Below are 13,360 nucleotides of genomic sequence, written 5' to 3'. Positions count from 1 at the left end.
AGGGAAGACAGAGGCTCAGGCACGTTGAAAAGGGGAGGCTGAAGGTTTGGGGCACGGCAGTGGCAACAAGGTAGGAGATGAGCAGGAAGGAGAGTCCGTTGGAACAGGCCCTGCACGGGCTAAGAGTTTGGACATTGCCCCGAACCGCTGTTCAGAATCGAGGGCTTCAGGGCAGTGTTGGCTACAGAACATGTTGAAAGGAAGAAGCCGAGATTGGGACATCCCCACTGTGAGCCAGGCCCTTCCGTGTGAGAAAGGCGGCAGGAGTTTCCCCGTTTCACAGATGGACAGACCGAGGCCAGCGTGTGGGCCCAGTCTGCCCAGGGGTGGAGCAGGAATGCAAAGGGGTTTCTCGAAGCCGGCGGGCCCAGCCAGGCCGGACACAGGCTGGCGTATGTGTCCGCCGGAGGCTCCATCCTCATGGCCCGTGCCCAGGTCTGCGGCTCCAGCTCCTGGCCGGGCGCCATGCCCAGCCCTCACCGCAGCGGCTCCAAGCCTCCATTCTCACCAGGGCTCCCAAGAAAACCCTTTGCATCTTTCGACTCACCCTTAATAAATGCTCCTTCCATCTGCCACCTCCGCCCTCCCCTGCCCACACTCTCCAGGGGCCTGCCCAGAACAGCTCCTAAATCATCCACGGCCTGCCTGCTCCTGGCTGCCTCCTGGCTGCCTGCCGCCCTCCCCGCTGCCCTCCCTGGGCTGCAGCCCCTTTCCCAGGCTGGCCTGGAGCAGAGCGAGCCCAGAATAGATGAGGAGAGAGAGGAGAACCGCAAACCCATGGGCCTGTCGAGGGATGTCTTGGGGAGTCCCGCAGGGCTTGGGGTTGCCCCAGACTAGACCCAAGACCCCTGCCTGGCGCCTGGAGCTGCTTGTGTCCACTGAGCTCTGAGGTACCCCAGGGTGTTTCCTCCTCCTTCCTCCAGAACATTCTGTAGGACTTGAATAGGGCCGTTGAGAGCCTCCTCTGAGACCCTCAGCCTGTCCCGCGCACTCACAGCTCACATGCCGCGTGGAAGCCCCCTGCCATCCCCTGAGAAGAGGGGGTGGTGTAAACAGCCTCATCCCTTCTGCTCCCCAGCAACCCCCCAGCCTCTTCTGCGCAGGCTCAGGCTGGTGGGGGTGGGGGCAGTGGGCGGGTGTATCCTGTTTTAAGAGGCAGGAACTATTCGGCCGCAGGCCCTAGCGCAGACAGGCCCGGGCCTGAGCTCCCGACCCGAGCCGATTGCTGCCGCCGTGGTGTCCGCTCCCTTCCCGTGGCCCCGCGACCCCCACTTCCGGCTGCATGAGGGAGCCGCCCCCCACCCCCCACCCTTGCGCCCACCGCCAGGCACCTGCTGAGGAAACCAGTGGACCCGGGGCCCTGGTGGCTCCCTCTGCACCCCCCACTGGGAAACGGGGGGGCTGTGTGTGGTCCGGGGCGTCCAGGCCATTTCCAACTTTCCCTGAGGGGTCCGGAAGTCCGTCTAGGGGCTGCCCAAGGGGCACGGGGCCCCATGGAGGGTCACAGGCCCAGTGGGGACAGGCGGTGGTGGTGGCGTCCCAGGAGGCCACACGTGGAGTGCTTTAGCCTGGCCTCCGGCTGTCGCATGTGACCCCAGGGCAGTGAGCCTCACATGATGGGGGGGGGGGGCACTGGCTCTGGGAGTGGGGGGAGAAATGGAGCAGGTGGACAAGGACAGGAGCCTGCTCCCTGTCCCCGTGAAGTCCTGTGGGGGGAAGGGAGGCGGGGGTTGGCTTTCACCACGCACTCAGGGGCTCCTGGAACGTCCTCTGGTCCCATGGCAAAGCAGAGCGCTTCCTGCCCTTTCTGGGATGGAGAAATAGAAACTCAGAGAGGCAGAATGCTGGACCCAGAGCCACGCAGCAAGACTTGCCAGCCCACAAGCCCCGCCCCGACACAGACAGACAGACACACACCCCTCTCCTCTTTGTGCCTGCCCCCCCCCCTTGGAGTGTTGTGCTGTCCACACCCCACCGTCACGGGTCTGGTGTCGGTGTCCCCTTACTTCGTCCTGGCCCGGGGCACGCGGCCCGGCTGGTGGAGGGACTAATTCTGGAGACGGAGGCCTCCTCCCTGCTCCCGGAGCTGTCACGTCCAAATTCACGAGGTTCCAAAGTCACCTTCTGGGCAGGGAGCCTGGGTTTCTGACTCAGCCCCGGGGCCTCCCCAGAGTTCCTGGCGGCGCGGGCGGCACCACCTGCCGGCCGCGCCGCCATCTGGCCCCGCTCAAGGACGCCCGTCAGCCTCACACCCCGGGCGTCTGCGCCCCAGCTTCTCGGGGGACCTGCCGGCCTTGTGCTGCGGGATCGAAATGACAAGGGAAGGGAGCCCTTCCTGCAGGGCGGCTGTACCGTCCAGCGTTGCTCTCAGGACGCTCCCCCGAGGCCCCCATAGGTCGAGGTGTGAGGCTTCCAACGCCGAACGAGCCGAAGGAGCCCCGAGAGCTGGGGCCAACCCGACAATGTCCCTTCACAGAACCCCGAGGCCCGGGCTGTGCCCCACGAACCGATTAGCTCGGGAGCTCAGGGTGGGAGATTCCAGGCCTTGGTGTATTTTCAAAGCTTCTGGGTGATTCCGGGGCCTTGCACAGGTGCTCCTTGGCGCTGTGGAGGGAGCTGGAGCCAGGTCTGAGGTTCGAGCCCCGATCGTGGATGTTGACTCTCTACACCTCAGTGTCTCTCTCTGCAAAATGGGCATGACTGAGTGCTGACTCCCGCAGGGGGTGGTGAGGGTCACGTGGGTTCACGGCCACGGAACAAGGATGTGCCTGCAGGGAAGGGGGGGGCGTGTTAGTAATGTCATTCCAGGGTGGGAGGCAGAGGCTTGCAGGTGGCCGTCCTGGGTTGGGTCTCAGCTCCACGCTGGCTGTCTCTGGGAGAACGGTGGCATCCCCGTCCGCGTGGGTGCAGTGGGGATAGACCTGCCCCCTAACGCTGTGGCAAGCGTCGATCAAGGTGAAACGGACCTCAGTGTCCCCAGCTGTGAGGTGGGACAGTGGGCTGGGCTTGAGGGACCTCGTTCAGACTCCTGCAACTCCGGGGCCGCAGCACAGGGCAGAGCCCAACCACTGAGCCGGGGCCGGATCTGTCCCTTGCCACCTGGTCGTGCTCAGAGTCACGTGCACGCGTGTGGGGCAGTGTAGAGGCGTGTGGACTGCGCGTGGACGTGTGTGATGAGTGCTGTGTGTTTGTGCTCCTGTGGTGTGTAATGGTGCGGGTGTGGCTGTGCACCGTGCGTGGTTCACGTGTGTGTGGTTTGTGTGTGGGGTCGGGTGTGACTCTGTGCCGTGCGTGGTTCGCGTGTGTGTGGTTTGTGTGTGGGGTCGGGTGTGGCTGTGTGCCGTGCGTGGTTCACGTGTGTGTGGTTTGTGTGTGGGGTCTATGTGCAGACGTGGTGTGTACACTGTGTGGCGTGGGTGTGCATGGACGTGCGTGTATGGTGCAAGAGGGGCCCTCTGGAGCGGCGTCAGCCTCTTCTCTGGGCCCTCACGCTCACAGGGATCTGCCCCATTCACAGGCCCTGCGGGGTCGCCCCCCAGCGCCGGGCCTGCCACCCCAGCAGGGGCCACCCGGGGGGTTCCGTCCCCAGCAGCTGCAGAACCTTTCCCATGGCTCCCCGTGAAAGAGTTGTGCGTTTGGGAAGGACATGGAGTGATACCACCGCTCCTGCACCCCCACCTGACCTCGGAGGAGGGCACTGCCCCTCAGTTGGACCCCACTCCAGGTTTCCTGTCCATCCCCCAGTCCCCGTAGACCCCTGGCTAAGCCTTACCAGCTTTCCCAGCTCTCCTGCCTCCGTTTCCTTACCCATAAAGTGGCCATAACTGCAGTACCAAGTCCCCCGAGCACCTTCTGGGGCCAAGCCCTGCCCTGAGCACGCGGGGTACAGCCGTCGGTGAGGCAGACCACGCCTCGGCCCTCGTGGATGTGCATATTCTAGCAAGTCTGGGGGAGGAACGAATAGGGAGCGTGCACAAAGCTCCTAGAGGGGCCTGTGCAGGGAGCAAGCGCCCTTCCCTCCCGACTCCCACCTTGCCGGCAGCTGAGAGGTCCCTGCTGGCCAGGGGCAGACCCTGGACCTGCAGGCCCAGCTCGCAGCCGGGCTCTGAGGGCCTGGCCTGGCCCTGGAAGGCATGAGGTCAAGCCACTGGCAGGCCGGGGTCCCTTCCTGAGCAGGCCTGGAGCGAACCCAGGCGGCTTCCTGCGGGGCCTCGGGTTATGGCCACATGAGCCACTGGCAGTTAACAACGGCATCACCAAGCCTGCACCTTGAATAATTAATGCTAATTCTTCGAAAGTCAGGAAAAAAATATGGAATTATCCACCAAGCATTGCTCCAGCCCTCCCCACTCTGCTGAGGTTTCAAGAACATCAAAGATACGGGAAAACAAGGAGAGTGTGTGTGTGTGCGATTGTGCATATCTGTGTGTCTAGGGGTCTGAGTGTGTCTGTGTGTAATTATGTTTATCTGCGTGTGTGCATTACGTGATTGTATACACTTGCGTGTCTGGGTATTTACAGGGTTGTATGTCTTGTATGACCGTGGTTGTGTATTTGTGTGTGACCGTGTATGTGTGCCTGTATGATTGCGTCTGTATGGTTTTATATCTTGTGTGATTGTGTGTGCGTGTGCGCGCGTACGTGTGTGCGTGCCCGCCTGGAAGGAGGCTCAGCCAATTCGGTTCACACCATGCAGATATCTGTTTGCAAGAGGAGGTGGCTAGGCCTGAGGCCCGGTTTGAGTCTCTGAACTAACAGGGGTGCAAATCCCAAGACCCTGTGCGCCGCCCCTCCCGGTGGCCCCCGAGACACCGCCCTCCCAAGGTCTCCACGTAGATTGCAAACTGTGGAAGCATGAACAGGGAGCAGAGGGTGCCAGGGAGCTGGGGCAGGACCCAAGGAGGGGGCTTTCTGACCCCTGCCAGGTGGGCCCAGTGACGGGCAGGGGCCAGGGTAGGGGTGGGCACTGGGGGGGGGGAGGGGTGGGGACCCCACCCAGGCAGGAGAGGGAGTGAGCCGGCTGCCATGCATTATTCAGCAGCTCCTGATTTCTCATTATTCTCCCTGATACTTTTACAACCTGTCAGTAAATAAAAAGATTCTACATTATTTATAGAAATGGAGCAGAATTGGCCATGAGGATTTAGTATTGCTATTATTAGAGAGTCCTTGGGACCATCCAGCCAGGGTGGGGCAAGTGGGGCACTGGCCAGGGGCTGGCGGGGTGGGGTTCAGAGATGCCGCTACCCCAGCTGGAAGGGAGTGCCGTTTGGTTTGCTGACCTCAGGGGGTATATGGTGACCTTCTTATGGATGAGTCCCCCAAACACAGGCCCCAGGAAAACCAGCTTGCCCGAGGGCAGGCGGCCGTCTACCTGGCTGGTGCGCGGGTCCTCCTGGGGAAGACCGCAGCCATCCACCACCTCCGCCTCTTCCGGGGCAGACGGCCAAGGTGCTGGCAGCCATGGCCACGGCCACGGCCACAGGGTGCTGGGAGGGCACGCCCGCCGCGGGGGCACGCGGAGGCCACGTGCTGAGTGAGCCGTGGCCGAGCGCGCCGGAGGCCGTGCTCACCAGCCGTTTATGGAGAGCCTTCTGTGTACACAAGGACACACATGGGGTCGAGGGCAAGGCCCGCCTCCCGGAGCTCGATCACATTTTCAGTCCCTTTGTCCTCACACCGCAGGCCCCGGGTCCATTCCGGGTTTGGGAACAGCAGCTGCACACAGGTCAGGGGACAGGGTCCCCGGTGTGGGGTGCCCCGCTCTTCACCTTCCCGGACACCAAACCCTGCCCGAGGGCCTCCCCGGTGCGTCCCTAACGCCTCCCCTGGTGTGTCCCTAACGCCTCCCCGAGATGGCCAGGGCGGACGGGCAGCCGTCCTGCTGTGAGAGCCGTGTTTCTCAATCTCGGTTCCACCTGTGCTCTCCCGGAATTGTTAAATTCTGTGCTCTCCGTTCTGACGGCAGTCTACCTGGAATTAACTGGAGCACGTACTGGCATCTCTGGGGTCCTCAGGGCCCAGGTCTGCAGGCAGTCCCATCCACACGGAGCTCACCCCGCGACAGTGGGGATTCCCACGCCCCGGGGGTTCTCAGACTGGAGCCTGGACATGTCATGGGGCAACCATTCCCCCCCCACCCCCCCGCCGCTGGGTCTTCCAGTCCCTAAGCTGAGAAGCCCTGTTCTGGCGAGGGTAAGAGCTATATGTCTTTGACCTGTAAGCCCGGTGTCCAGCACGTAGGAGGTGCCTATAGGGTCTGGTGTTGAGTCGGTTACGAAGTTAGCTGTCCTGGGAAGTAGGCGCAGCCAGGACCGTGGTGTTTCTGAGCCCAGAGGTGCTGAGGGATCCTGGGGGGGCAGGAGTCGGTTGGGGAAGCTGGCTGTGAAGGGGGAGGCTGGGGTGGACCCAGAAGGGATGAGCCTAGTTCACAGAGCAAAAGGACAGTCTCGCAGGTGGGAAGGAGCCCATGAAGCGGTCATGCTCGGAGCAGAGGCGGAGACGGGAGCGGGGGCCGCAAAATCCCAGGACAGCACTTTCCAAAGGAGGCGCTGCTGGGAGCGTCTGGGCGCAGCGGCTAGGAGTTGCTGCGTAACAAATGAGCCCCGCACTGAGTGCTCTGAGCCAGTTCGTGATGCCCTAGTCTCCGTAGCTCAGGGGTCTGGGAGCAGCTCAGCGTGATCTCCTGCTGCCGGACCCTCCCGAGCTCCAGGCACCGGCAGTGGGGCTGTGGGCTCGTCTGAGGGACCCCTCTCCAGCTCACTCCTGCCTCCACTGGCAGGACTCGTTCCTCGAGGGCTCTTGGACCGAGGGGCTCAGCCCCTTGCTGGATGTTGGCCAGAGGCCTCCCTTCGTTCCTGGCCACATGGCCCTCTCCCACGTGGCAGCACACGACAGGACAACCTGCTTTATGGAAGCGAGCCAGCCAGAAAGGCGGGAGAGCTGGGGCTGGTGGGAGAGGGGAGCGGCGGCCTCTGTAAACTGATCTCGGCAGCGGCGTCCCGTCTCATTTTCCATGCTCCATTCATGAGATGTCAGACCCCCTCCGTCCGGCCCCTGCTGAACCCGGCCTGAACTTGGCCTCAACCCGGGGGGACCAGGCCTGGCCCAGCTGCCCCAATGGTGGGCGTTAGGAGAACAGAGGTGTGTACCTTGCGAGTGTTTAGGGAAGGGATGAACTTAGCAGTGTTCCCCCGGAGGCACCTGCCGGGGGATTCCCCAGGGATCCAGGAGATGGTTCTGTGAAGCACAGGGAGCACAGAGCGAGGTAGAAGGCCTTACCCTTGGCCTCTGCAGGCAGGGGTGGTCAGGAGTGGGTTGCGCTGGTGCCACGTGGGGCTGGGGGCTCATCCCAGCTCTCTAAGGCATCTCTGCCGTGACCCTGGGGTCTGGCTGCCATGAGGCCAGAGCCCCACTGGGCAGACCCCCCTGTCCCTGCAGGTTCAGGAGGTTTCTGGGGACTGGTCCAGGACCACCCCACTGGCCTGCCTGGTGCGCTGGTCCGCAGGGCTGGCTCGGTGCAAGATGGAGGCCCACCCTGCCTTCCCGTGGGCCTGGCCCCCAAGCCACAGCAAGGGGCCACCCCCGGGCCATCGGTCACAGTCCCAGCATATGCCCAGTGCCTGGCGGGGGTGGGTGAGGGGAACCAGCGGCGGAGGAGAGGACAGCCACCCCACTCCCCACCCACAGTCCGTTCTGTGCAGCCTGGCTGCTGTGCCGGGGGGCAGGGCGGCTGTGGGAGGGGGGTCCCCTGCTGGGCCAAGGCTTCAGGGCCCCCCTCCTGCACCCTTCAGACCTCACTCACAAGACACCGGCTCACAAACAGAGGGATTAGGGTATAAAGGCAGTGAGTACAGAGGCCCCATTCGTGTTCGAGTCCGGCAGTGGCTGGCACAAACCACCGCCAAGCCCATGGCCACATTCCGTGTGGCTGGCCTGAGACCAAAGTGTGGGCAGGCCCTGCCCCTCCGGGGCTCTGGGACATCCGTCCCTGGCCTCTTGCCGCCTCACGTGGGGCTGACCTCGCGTGGCTCGGCTCGGGGGCGGGGGGCGGCACCTGGCCCCCAAGGCCGGCATCCGCTAGCCCCTGCTCCGTGCCTGCGTGGCCTTTTCCCGTGTGCGTCAAAGCTCCCCCTACCTCCCTCTTAAAAGGAGGCCACACGATCGCATTTTGGACGATCCAGGCTAAGCCCCTAATTCAGAGCCTCAACTTCATCATTATCTGCAGACTCTTTTTTTTTTTTTTTTTTTTGCAGTATAGGATAACGTACTTCCAGGTCCCAGGGCCTAGGACCGGGACATCTTCAGGGCCATTATTCAGCCCCACGTGACTGCTCTGGCCACACACTCATGAAGCCAGTCCTGGCGTTTGTTCAAGTACAGGTTACAAAGCTGAACATTTGCGGCGCCTGGGTGGCTCAGTGGGTTAAAGCCTCTGCCTTCGGCTCAGGTCATGATCTCAGGGTCCTGGGATCGAGCCCCACATCGGGCTCTCTGGTCAGCAGGGAGCCTGCTTCCCCCTCTCTCTCTGCCTGCTTGTGTTCTCTGTCAAATGAATAAATAAAATCTTAAAAAAAAAAAAAGAAACAAAGAAACAAAGCTGAACATTTGCCCTCCTTAAGTCAGGTTTCTGCTCACAGAAGTCCCGGCTTCTGGAAGGTTCCATGCTGCTGATGCTGATGCTGAGAATCTACAGGGAGCACGCCTTCAAGCCCCAGCTGTTCTGCTTGCTTCCTGGCTGACCTGTGGGGTCAGAGTGCTCATTCCTATTTGAAAACCTTTGTGTTTCCATACATCCTGCCAACCCAGTGTGATGCTTAGTGGCCGTCATGCTTCCATGGGTAGCTGGATCCCTGGCCCCGAACCCAGGAGTGCAGAGCCAGGCTGGGATCTGCAAACGCCACAGGGACGCCGGCTGCTCCAGCCCAGGTGGGAGCCCCTGGTCTCCCAGCTCCCCACAGAGCGAAGTTGAAGGCCAGAGACCATGGGACCCCATTGTCCCGAAACAGAGCACAGCCCACGCAGCCGGGGTGTGGGAAACGAGGTGTCCGATGAGCACCTTCAAGGACTTCTCCCTGGAAGGAGCAGGGGCGTCCCTGAGCCTTTGGATGGGACATTGCTGAAGACACGAAGAGTCACGTCGCCCCACCCCTGGCTGTCACCCCCAAGGACAGCAGCCCCTCTTCCAGCTGAGTTTGGAGCGCCGTCTCGAATTGTCAGCGTCCGCGACACGCGGCGCCAGGGCATCAGAGCGCCTTGGGTCCCTGTGGTCCTCTAACCTCCTTGGGCCCATGTCCCTCCAACCGCTTTTCACACACGCTTCCGGAAGATGTGAATTTACATACAGGGTGTAGGCTAGGCTGCGGGTCTTATGAGACAGACCCCGGAAGACCCCAGAAGGGCGATTCATAAAGGACGCGGAAGTTAGTTCAAAGAATGGTCACTTCCGGACGCCACGGAAGGTGTGTGCTCTCGGGCCTGCCCTCACCTTGGAGACCGCTGCTGCGTGGAGTGAGACATCCGGCCAGACCCGGGGCAGGGAGAGGCCCGTTTATGGGACCGACACACGGAGGACACATGCTTTACTGCCAAACAACTGTGATGATCAAATGTCTCTCAAACTTTTTCTTTTTTAAGATTTTATTTATTTTAAAGAGAGAGAGTACATGTGCGTGAGCAGGGGAGGGGCCGAGGAGGGGCAGAGAGAGAGAGAATCTCAATGAGCAGACTCCGTGCTGAGCTCAGAGCCCAACGAGGGGCTCGATCCCATGACCGCAAGAGCACCACCTGAGCTGAAACCAAGAGTGGGAGGCTTAAGGGGCGGAGAGCTCCCCAGGGACCCCTGTTTCCCAGACTGTGCGGTCTGTAGCCCACGATGTGAGTTTTATGTTTTATATCACGACCCAGGCCTCACGGGCTCAGATGCTTCCTCAAAACAAGGCTTCCCGGACTCCGGTGCTTTCCACCGTGTTTTGTACCGTTCACAGAGTGACTTCACAAACCCCACGGGCCTCAGCTTGCCATGTGAACGGCGGAGGGGTGTGAGGGCTGGTGCATTGGGCTCTGGTGAGGGCAGAGCTGGTGCGAATTAGGCAAAGATATTAGCATCACCGTTACACGAGGGAGTCTCGTCTCCCCAGCCGTCGGGGTTCCCCATGACCCTGAGCACGGAAACTGCCACATAGGGTAGCATCGCGGCATGAGGGTGCGGACCAGCGAGTGGCCGAGTGACCCGGCCAGGATGGACGCAGCAGGTGCCCAGCGTGCCCTGGGGATGAGCCGGCGAAGTAGGGTGGAGAGTGACCGCGTCCCCCGCCCCAGCTCCCCAGCCCTGCCCCGACCCCACCCTGAGCCCAGGGGGACAGCCAGCTCGGTCTCCCCACCAGCCCCATCCCGAGCCAGCCTGTCCCCGCCAGGCGGCCTCCGTTGACCCCCGTAATTGGGATCTGCTGTTTGAAAGATGATTCATTCCCTTTGCAGCTGACGACCCCGCGGAAGAGCCGGGGAGAGTGGGAGGCGGGGCCCCCCGTGGCCTCGGGAACTTAACGGCTTGTTCCCCCCTGTCCTGAAGGTGCTTGCTGCCAGCCTGGCTGTGACAGTTTTATTAGCAGCGGGCCCGCTAGAAGGATTGTGGGCTATTTACAGTGTGGAGGCCTTGGCTTTGCAAGGAGACAGTTAACATAAATTCACATGATGGATCCGTTATCACTCCATTGAACTTGTGGCAGACCCATCGAAGGCCGGGCAATAACACACTGTTTCCTGGGTTTGCACAGCCCTGGGATACATTAAATACACTTTATTTATGGCTTCGCCACCGCTAGGCTGTGGGCAGGAGAATGCAGCTTTTGCAACTACCGTCTAATTTTATGATGAGCATTAAAGCCGGGCCCATAATTTGCACCTTTTTATTCATTAGACAGTGGTGCGGCCATAAGTCAGAAAGGCCCAGGGATTTAGAGGCAGATCCAGAAGATAAAGTATTGACAAGCCAGATGTATTTTTACATTAGAGCGCCTTTACAATAGTTTATGTTGAGAGTAGAATATAAATTGCGTTATTAAATATGAACCACTCTTGCAGCCGGGGCTTGCTGGCAAGGAGGAGGGAGGGGGCCCACGGCCCCGCACTGGGAGGGGCCGCCTAATTTCTCAAGGTTGAATGTGTAATTCTGCGCCGCCGGAGGTTTTTTTTCCCTTTTCGGACCCCACGTGGGAGCCAATGGTGCGATGGCGTGGGGGGAGCAGGGGGCAGGTCTGGGCCGCTTTCCGCCCATCTCCTTCCGGGGATGCGGGTCCGCCCCGACCGCCGTGCAGAGGCCTCACGGGCTGACCGCGGTGACGTGTGTTGCCTCGTTGGCCTGCGGGACGCTCCTCAGAATCTTACTGGACGTTCCAGCAGCGGGGTGGGTTTCCCTGCTGGGAGTCTGGCGGGAATGCTGGAGCTCCTGGCACCGCACTCTGACGGGTGCCCTGGTTTCCCGGTCGTAGGACCGGCTCACAGCCCTGCTTCTGAGCCCTGCTGCTGTGGACCTTGGGGGCTGGGTCTCCCTCCGTGGGGGCGGCCCCGTGCGTTTGAGGATGTCACACGGCACTGCCCCCATCTCCACCCGCTGGGTGCTCCGAGCCCCGACACCCCCAGCTGTGATACCCGGAGTCCGTCTCCAGACCGTGCCTCTGTCTCCTGGGAGCAAAGCAGCCCCAGTTCCAGCCTCCCATCTGTCCCATCGGGTGGCTGAGTTTAAGCTGCAGCTCAGCCCTGTGGCACCTCCGTGCCTTTGGCTGTCCCGGCCTCTGACTGCTCCCCTTCCGTAGGGTTGGAGGCCGGGGTTTCTCCCTTGCTCGGCCCTAAGATCCCATGGTTCTGGGAGGGCTGGCACAGGCGTGTGGGGACGGCTGCGGGGTCCCCATCCTCACTGCTGGTTTGGAGCACCTCCGTGAGTGGGTTCACCAGCGCAGCCTGGGGAGGCCCAGCCCCACCCGTGCTGGTACACGCAGGCGGCGTTCCTAGAAGGCTGGATCCGAGTCCAGCGGGAACAGACAGGGCGCCAGGGCCCCTGTGTTCGCAGGGTTCCACAAGGCTAGATTGACTTCTCCAACGCTGGCATCATCAGCGTCTTCTGGAGGGTGCGTGAAAGTCCACGGAGCCACGCCCCACCCCAGCCTTCCCGACTCAGTGGGTCTGGGTGGGGCAGGGCGGCCGAAATGGGCTGAGCAGGAGTCTGTTGGGCTGTGGGAAGCAGGTCAGCTGCTGAGACATTGAGGGGCTCTGACAGGATGGAAGCTGCAGGCTCGGGACCCCGAGGCTAGGCCAGGCCCCCCCTGACCCCCGTCTCCTTCAGAAGCAGACCACACAGCTTGCGCATTGCCTCTCCTGGCATGATGGTCCCCCCCCCCCCCCCCCCGCTTCTTGGCCTACGGTGCACTGCCAGTCTCCCCCAGCAGCCCGTCCAGATCAGCACTTAGCAGGAGCCCCACCTCCTCCAGGAAGTCCATTTGGACTGATTGCACCTGCCAGGCAGACAAGCCACTGCCCTCTGTGGGATGTTGGGGACGGGCACCGCCAGGAGGACATGGGGCAGAGCTGAAAGGATGGACAGCCCAGCGTCATCCCTGCCAGGGCTGTCCCAGGATCCCCTGGCGCTGTAGGGAGAACAGACCAAGTGGGCGAGGACAGCCGCGGGGTTGTGCTGTGATAAGCAAAGTGAGACGCAGTGGTGTGTGGGACGAGGGCGGTCGCTTTGCAGAGAGGGATGGGATTTGGTCTCCATTTGAAATAGAGAGCTGTCAGAATTTGCTGGCAGGTGGCACGAGGACATGAAAGAGGGAAGAGAGGATCTTGGAGGGTTTGACTTGAGCCACTGGAAGGACAACATTGCCAGAAACACAGGAGGGTTTGGGGAGGAGAGGAGCCCCTTTCTGGCCTCGTTATGAGATGCTGCTAGACACCCAAATGGGGATCCAATTGGCAGTTGGTATTTGAGTCTGGAGCTCTGCATGTGGGTGTCCTTAGCACACAGATGGTGCGTGAAGCCGGGAGCCTGGCGGAGGCACCTGGGAGCAAGTGGGGCTCGAGGAGCCCCGAGCCCTGGGGCATGCTGAAACTGGGCGTGCTGGCCTGGTCACTGCAGGGACAGCAGCGAGGGTGCAGGGGCCCTGCCCTGGGGATGGCTTTCCTGTGGCGGGTGCCGCGGACCACATCAGGAGACCCCTCTAGAGTGCGGGTCAAGAGTTTAGGAAGGGACCACTTTTCCCTCTCTGCGGTGCCACGCTCCTCGGCCTTGACCGCCTGTCGAAATCACCTGGGGGACTCTAACCGCCCCACCCTCGGTGGCCGGGCCCCACCCCAGAAATTCTGGAAG

General features: G+C 61.7%; 1 protein-coding gene across 3 annotated transcripts in view; it reads left to right on the top strand.

The window, feature by feature from the left end:
- GSE1 (Gse1 coiled-coil protein) overlaps window positions 1-13,360 on the top strand; it is a 387,465-nt gene that overhangs the window by 171,640 nt on the left and 202,465 nt on the right. The window lies entirely within an intron of this gene.

This window comes from Meles meles, chromosome 19 (genome assembly GCF_922984935.1).
Source record: "Meles meles chromosome 19, mMelMel3.1 paternal haplotype, whole genome shotgun sequence".
NCBI classification, from domain to species: domain Eukaryota; kingdom Metazoa; phylum Chordata; class Mammalia; order Carnivora; family Mustelidae; genus Meles; species Meles meles.
The sequence above is the reverse complement of the archived record's forward strand: the minus strand, read 5'-3'. Positions and strand labels throughout refer to the sequence as shown.